The 8,339-nt window shown below is 37.5% G+C and overlaps 2 non-coding genes across 2 annotated transcripts; both read left to right on the forward strand.

Annotated features, from left to right (window-relative positions):
- The first annotated feature begins 6,216 nt into the window (after positions 1–6,216).
- On the forward strand, positions 6,217–6,335 carry LOC145676700 (5S ribosomal RNA). Its single transcript, XR_014129436.1, has one exon. It is a non-coding gene; the product is annotated as a 5S ribosomal RNA (ribosomal RNA).
- A 177-nt stretch (positions 6,336–6,512) lies between these two features.
- LOC145676711 (5S ribosomal RNA) lies at positions 6,513–6,631 on the forward strand. Its single transcript, XR_014129447.1, has one exon. It is a non-coding gene; the product is annotated as a 5S ribosomal RNA (ribosomal RNA).
- The last annotated feature ends 1,708 nt before the right edge of the window (positions 6,632–8,339 follow it).

Below are 8,339 nucleotides of genomic sequence, written 5' to 3' on the forward strand. Positions count from 1 at the left end.
CCGCACCCGGTGGACACCCCGTGAGTACGCCTCTGCACTTGACTATACTTCGAATTATACTGCAAACAGTTGTATTTTAGTTTCCCCGTTTAGTTCATCGATATCATTAACACAAAGAAAATAGATGTTATAGATGCGTATTCTCAGTTCTCGCTTTATATCCGGACGTCTGCAAAAATCTACTCCTTTTCTTTCTTTCACGCATCCACCAAACTAACAATGATTTGTATTATAATATTTGCGCATAAAATGTATATCTCATACCTTCCATGTTCTCAAGTATTCATAGACAAAAACGGTTACTTTCTGCGAACAAATTGTCCAAACACAGTGCAAATGTCATCTATAGATTGTCCTGGTTCCGTCTGCGTGTACATAACAATGCGTCATAATAATACATTGCACATTAAGGATATCAATTAATCTTCCCAAATTCCTAGATATGCCTGGCAAAAGTTCCGCGTGTTGTAAGGATATTACATTTGTACTACCGACAAGGTGGTATCTTCCAACATTGAAGTTCAATAAACCCCAAATGTGTCGGATATAGTATTTGATTTCTTGTCTCATTGTTTGCGTCAGAGATGTCTTCTCAAGTTAGGATTTACGATACATACAGGATGAGTTGTATATATTGTTGCTGCCAGCTCTATATTAATCCCATATTTGTAAACGAATAAAAACAGTATTCTAATTATAACAATGTGCTCACAATTAATTTTATTCTTAATTGTTATACGTATTGTTGATTAAAAATGAAAATGTTGCTAAGTGAATTTTATTAATATTTTCTGTTGCGTGATATAGGAAGTGAGTGAAATATTGGAGGAATATAGTGTGCGTAGCAGATGATGTGCAGTGGCTTTGGATCGCCTGTGATAAGGTAAGGCATTTGCTATTTTAATTAACGCATTTTATATACTGTAATCCTAATTATTTTTATGTGAATGTGCTTACTACTTGTGTATTCAGTGGGACCGATGTTTTAATATGTATGGTCAAGCAGTGTCGAGCCTGGTCAGTGTGTGGATAGGTGACCATTTTTTGTAAATCGATAACATTTAACTTTGTAAACACGGATGAAGTAGAAGTATATTTATTTTATTTTTTACCTCAAATATGTAGGACACTTCTCCTTTGTACATCAATTATTATTATTAGTTCAACTTGTTTACAAGTTAAATGAAAAGAATAGTCGTTATCGTGTGATGATTGTGCTCATTAGGCTAAAGAAGACTCGTGATAAGAAAGAAAAGAAGAACGGTGCTCAAGTTTCGTCACAGCATATTCTCAAAAATTTACAGGCAAAATTCAGTGTTCTGCATGAAAAGGCATATTTGTACGAAAAAAAAAAAATTCTGCAGACGACAGAATTAAATAAAGTAATACACATGTATTTTAGAGTTACTGGTGTAAAATCATTACAAGTGCTTTGCCAGGTGGCCAATAAAAAGCACGAATACTATTTAAGGGAGCCAAAACAGGAGAAAGCTGGGGGCCTGAGCGATAGCAAGAATGTGCGTCCAAAGTGAACAGGAGCGAAGGCGACGCGGGTATACGTATAAGCAAGGGTAGTGGAAACCAGTTAGTTTTCGAGTTTCAATAGCACTTGTCATGCATCCATACTAGTAGCGCCCCGCTTGTAAACATTAAGTACACTATGCAAGAATACACCGCCGGTGGAAAATAGTACCTAATACAGTTATCTTTCATATATACTGACTTATTTTACAGTAGTAACCCAACACTAGTAAACGTAAAATAAAAGTGTATAACTTTATATTTAATTCTATCGCCTGGCTTAGTTTTTCACCTGTAAGATGTACTTATTTAGAGCAAGTTTCTTAACTAGCAAATTAAACCGAGAACCACAGCAACCATATATATATTCTTATGATGTACTTTTCTTTGAGTGGTGTTCTCTGTCTATTGAATAACATTTTCTCAGTTTAATGCTAGCAAAAAACAAAACAAAATCAAAGTGTTTCTATATAAATTTAGTTCACCGTGTTGTAATATCACATGGAATTGAAAAACGAATAGTCGAACCTCTGCTATCTCGATCAAACTTCTCAGGATGATATACTGACTTACCGCAGAAGTTCGACTGAATACGTTTCTCAGTTCCATGGGAGAACCTGGAGAAGCAAAAGCCTGCGCAACGGAAAATACTAAATAAACTTGTAGAGCAGGTCAAGATGTATCATCATGCCAAGTTTCATTCAGATCAGAGAAGTTTGGCTGCAGCCATTTTCATTACAAAGCACAAAATGGATGGTCCCTAACCTCGAGAATCTTCACAATTGTCGACGAGTTGAACTGCACTCATCTGATCAAAATCAAACTTAAAATGACAGTTCACTTTCAACTGTTAAATAATATGATATGCAGGCTTCTGCTTTCCTAGTTACAGTCTATCCACTGTGGTATGCATATTAGTAGAAATGTGAGAGTGCATATTTATTAAAGATTTGCTTCAAAAAGCGATGAAAGACATAGGCATTGCCGCGGGCGGTGATAACAAGATGCCGGAAAACGAACAAGCAGAAAGAATATGGGCTGAAGAAGTGTAAACGACGACGCGGCGGCCCGTAAAGGTGTTGCCGTCCTATTAAATGAATAATATCAAAAGAAAGAAAAAAAAAGTAAAAAATTTCGCGCTCGTAATCAAGACAGAAAGCAACTAAAGGAAATCTTTGTTTTACGTCCCACGTTATGCCGCTTAGGCTAAAAGAGGCGCTGATTATGAGAAATGATTGAAATGGTGGTGGAATGAAGAAAGTGGGAGGAAACGGGAGAACCCCGCGGTAACCCACCGCACATAGTTTTTGTCCACCATAAAGTTAACTTGGCGGGGGCTCAAGACAGAAAGACGGTTGGAAAAACAAATAAACGATGTTGCATCCCGTAAAAATGTTCGCGACCTATGAAATCAATATTTTTTCTTAAAGAAAAAAAAGAATTAAAAAGAGAAAAAAAGGTCAAAATTTCGCGCTCGCTTCGCTCGCGATCAGCAGAGAAAAGAGGACGTGACGCACCCCTAAAAGTGTTGGCGACCGATTGAATAAATATTGTGGGTAAAAAAAAAAAAAAAAAAAAAAAAGTCAAAAATTTCGCGCTCGCTTCGCTCGCGATCAGCACAGAAAGAAGGACGTGACGCGCCCCTAAAGGTGTTGGCAACCGATTCAATACATATTGTCGGTAAAAAAAAAAAAAAAAAAAAAAAAAAAAAAACGCTCGCTTCGCTCGCGATCGACATGAAAAAGGCAACGACGTGACGCCCCGTAAAATTGTCGGCGACCTATTCAATCAATATATTCGGTTGAAAAACAAAGTCAAAAGTTTCCCAATCGCTTCCCTCCCGATCGACATAAAAAAAAAGGCAACCCCTTCACCTCTCCTTATGCATTCATCAGTAAACATACAACCATAGATCACAATACCACTCACATCACCTATCAGTTCTCCACGTCCATCAAGATCCAATCATCGCCCTGGCCCTTTATGATGATACACAACATTACATGTTATTGTGTGCATTGCCCCGCGTTACAATACATGACCAAAAAAAAGAGAAAAAGAGCTGCACTGCCTTCAGTGTAGACATGTTCGTCATCGTAGAAAATGATTTTAGGTACACGATAGTACAGTAATCTATCTTCACATGCTTCAGATGTGAACGATACCTACACATGAAGAGGGCTCCCGAGGTTTCCTTTTCCAATAGGATGGAGCTCCACCACACTTGCAGAATGACGAGAAGTTATGTTAATAAATATATCCCAGAGTGTTTCGTAACTCGCCCTTGGTCCTAATGATGAAGCGTTCTTCAGATGGCCCCGATGTCTCCACACATGATACTATGCGACTTCTTTTCACGAGGCTCTCAAAGATCACGTTTGTGTCCTAACATTCTCTGCAGATATGACACAGCTGCGATAGCGGATCACAGAAGCCTTTCCTCTCCTTACAAGAGACGTGTTCATTCGAGTATGTGAGTAATTCGACTATCGATTAAATATCTCCCGTGTCACGATAGTAGTCACTTTCAATTCTTCTAACGAAGGTAAGAAAAAATGCTATACAAACTTCCTTTCGGTATATAAAGGATTAGGGGCCCAGAGAATATTTTCTTTCAAGAGGATACATTCTTTTTCGAACACCCTGTATATAGATCCTCTAATTATAACTGCAAACAAAATGTTGATTTTGCAATTGCTTCCATGAGAGAATATTCTGTGCACTTTCTTTCTGAAGGGCCGGGCCTAAACGTTTTCCTTAATCATTAAATTTAGTAGTTATCTACAATTACATAGTTTTCCATTGTTCTCAAAATAAAGATTTTTCTCTATGAATTGTTGAATGTTGCTAGGGATATTGAAGTAATTCTTTTTAGTGTTTTTTTCTTTACAATAATGTACTGAACGCCTGCATTAAGGAAGTTCGTGTGTCCATCTTGCAAAATGTTTCGTCTTTTTTCATGCCCACTAAGGTAAATATTCATTTTGCTCTTTTCTCTGTATGCAAACCACATTTCTTAAAGGCAACATTTTCATACAAATGTAGTACTAAAAACTTCTAATTGGCAACATCTGGGCTGCGAAGAGGAAAAAGAAAGAAATCTCGTACGTATTCGCGCGCAATTCGGAATTAGCCAATGAAAAGCACAAAAGCGGCCACCATCTCTCTCTCTTTCTTATTAACGGTTTTGTACTTTCTGCAGTTCTATCAGTGCTGCTAACCTCTTACTATATCATTGAATATGTATGTTTAGATATATATATATATATATATATATATATATATATATTTTTTTACAAAAAATCATACTACTACGGAATAATATTAAATGCCTTTAAACCCTCATTTCTGTTTGCACTTTCTGTTACACTACCTTCCCCGAACTTCTTTCAAGTTATTAAGTGCAGAACGGGGAGTTATACATATTTACTTGCGCTTTGACAATATCTGCACATTGTGTAATAATAGGAGACGTATAAAATAAAACTATATACTAATACGTATATATATATATATATATATATATATATATATATATATATATATATATATATATATACAGTACACATTCCACTATCCGAGGCTTTCCTTTTCTTTTCTTGCTGACGATAAATTACGCTTTTAGAAATGTTGTCTGAAAACAATAAGAATATGTGCAAAAAATACAATCAGAGGTAGAGGTCTTTAACAGGAAATAAGCAAGGGAGTTGAAAAATTTTTTATGCATGTAAAAAATATAGACATGAACCAACTTGTGAAATAAAAAGACCAGAAAACTACTCTTTCTAAATTATGTGTAAACTTTTTACCGAAAACGAAAGTTGCACGAAAGACTTTTTGTCCGTTTTTTGGCCTCCGGTGCTTGGGGTCCCTGATTCAATCCCAGCTCGTGCCGTGTGAACTTTGTCGTGCATAAAGACCGTGCTCATGGGTTTTCTCGGGTTTCTCCCGTTTCCTCCCACTTTCTTCATTCAGTACTCATCATCACCGTCTCCTTTAGCGTAACCGGTATAAGTATGCGACGTAAATCTAAATATTTCATTTCATTTCCCTTTTCTGCTCATACTGCTGATTATGCGCGATTATGCCAACATCCAACTCCGCGGATAATCGTGCGATTACTGTATATACAACTAATACAGATACAACTAATTATATTATCAGTTACAGTATCGGTTTTTATTTACTACGTCGTAATTTGCCTCACTTTATTTGCATCCCTGCAGTAAATAATTCTTATCGATAATAGTTAAAATGTATATTACATTTTAGTGCTTCACGACTGAATGATCATCTGCCTTACGTTATCTCGCAGCTGAAGAGAATGCTACACTGAAAACTACCTTGCGTTATAAAGGGTAAGTGAAACATATCTTAAAAATATCTTTCATACATTTCATTGTGTACATTAAAGAATGTAAGTTTGCCTTTTTCCTGTAATCAATACTTAATAAAGGATTTATTTTTATTTATTTATATACAATTTCATACGTGGTTCGTGATAGTAAACTCGATAGGACACAGTGGCACTATGAACATCCGAATCACTCATCATTCGAACATTCAAATATTTATTCGAATATTAGTATATTCCAAGTAATGTTAACGACGTTAATATGCTTGCCTTTATAGTTAATAATGTCAATTCTTACTTAAAACATACTTCCTTAACAGGACATTGAAGAAAAGGTAGTTGCCAACGGCCATACCATGCTGAATATACCGGTTCTCGTCCGATCACCGAAGTCAAGCAGCATCGGGCCTGGTCAGTACTTGGATGGGTGACCGCCTGGGAACACCAGGTGCTGTTGGTATACTTTTTCTAATTTTGTTTTTCACAAAGACGAATATTCTCACATCGTTCACCACGATAATTTCGTAATCATGCATTACTTAAAACAATTAGCAACGCTTTCCACGCGCTGGTCTTTTTGAGTATTCACCGACAAACCTACGTAGCTACAATAACTCACTCGAAGCCATATGCATTCGCCAACGGCCATACCATGCTGAATATACCGGTTCTCGTCCGATCACCGAAGTCAAGCAGCATCGGGCCTGGTCAGTACTTGGATGGGTGACCGCCTGGGAACACCAGGTGCTGTTGGCATCTCTTTTTCAAATTTCATTATCCTTCAAGTACGAAAATACTAGAAACATTAATTTTATAGTACTTTCAAGAGATAATTTATCAACATTATTTCATAGCGATTAATCGATATTCTAAGCGTTATACCCACTATTTCTTACACTAACAGCCTGTTTATTTGCACGGCACATTAAAATAACCTGATTTCCGATCCGTGTGCACCTACTACTATACTTAACACGGAATGTATTACCACTTTTTAAAAGTAAATTATTATGACTAAGTGTAGATCTCCGGCGAGTAAATGCCTTTCGTATACAAGCACGACACATCTCCGCTATGTGCTTTACTTTTTTACTAACAGCATATAGAAATTGGATTTCAAGGTGTTTCTACATAACAGAATGAAGCAAATTTCGTGATTTAACTCTTTCGAATAATGTGTTGGTCCTGACAAGGACCGTTTGAAATGAAAAATCTTGAAGAAGATTTTTACTTAGAGCTTGTGTACTTGGTAACAGCCTTCGTACCCTCACTTACAGCGTGCTTGGCAAGTTCACCAGGCAAAAGAAGGCGCACAGCTGTTTGGATTTCCCGGCTGGTGATAGTTGACCGCTTATTGTAATGGGCCAAACGAGAAGCTTCAGCAGCAATACGCTCGAAGATGTCATTAACAAAGCTGTTCATGATACTCATAGCTTTGCTAGATATGCCAGTGTCAGGATGCACTTGCTTCAAAACTTTGTAGATGTAAATGGCATAGCTCTCCTTCCTCCTCCTCTTCTTCTTCTTATCTCCCTTGGAGATATTCTTTTGGGCTTTACCAGCCTTCTTTGCAGCCTTTCCGCTAGTTTTTGGTGGCATGATGACTCACTCGTTCAGCAAAATTAGATGTGTCCGCAGAAACAGAAACAGAAAAGCTAGAATACAGAGGGCCCCTTAGCAAGAAAGCTCGCCCCGTGAGTGAAGCACCAACCTAAATCTACGTGCTTCTCCTGCATGCGTTAGTAAACCTAAAGCATGTGTCGGTAGGTGTGTGCCGCGGTTTCTATCTTTTTCGAGACATTTACACGCGAATCTGAGTTGTGTAAATAGGAAGAAAGAAGGGTAAGAAAAAGAAGATAGGAAAGCACGAGAAGTTTTTTCACATTTTGAGATTTGATAGAGGGATAAAAAACCTGGAAACCAGGAAAAAAAACCCAATCGGTCATGCTGCATGCAATAGTCTATTTACATGGCAAAACCACACTTGAAGGGGTGGCAAAAATCCATGTAAACTTGTCTGTAGTAATAAATTAATAACTTATCTGTTTAATTACAACCTATCTTAAAATCTGTTAAGTGTTAATAAAAATCTGTGTTGTCTGTAAGGGGAGGTGTATTGTTAGTGGGGACAACTGTTATTTTTTTCAACATGCAATTTGCCAATGTCGTTGTCCATTGTCGGTGCTGTGAGTCATCATCGGTCTGCGGGTGACGGCTGGCTATCTCCCCTCTGGTTCTTCTGCTTCTCTTCTGCCGGTCCCCCTGCTATGTATCTTCTTTGCCACTGTTATTGGATTTGTGACGTACAGCTGTCCTGTGGTTGTGGATAATGCATTTATTGACAGGTTGAATATCTTCCTGGTGGCTATGGCTATTATTTCTGTTAGTTTGGGCCTCTGCTCTGAGGGTGTTGTTATTGTCAGGATGGATGTGACCCAAGTTATTATTTTGTGTGTGGCCTGGT

Source organism: Thermobia domestica, unplaced genomic scaffold (genome assembly GCF_964235325.1).
Source record: "Thermobia domestica unplaced genomic scaffold, izTheDome1.hap1.1 HAP1_SCAFFOLD_306, whole genome shotgun sequence".
Taxonomy (NCBI): domain Eukaryota; kingdom Metazoa; phylum Arthropoda; class Insecta; order Zygentoma; family Lepismatidae; genus Thermobia; species Thermobia domestica.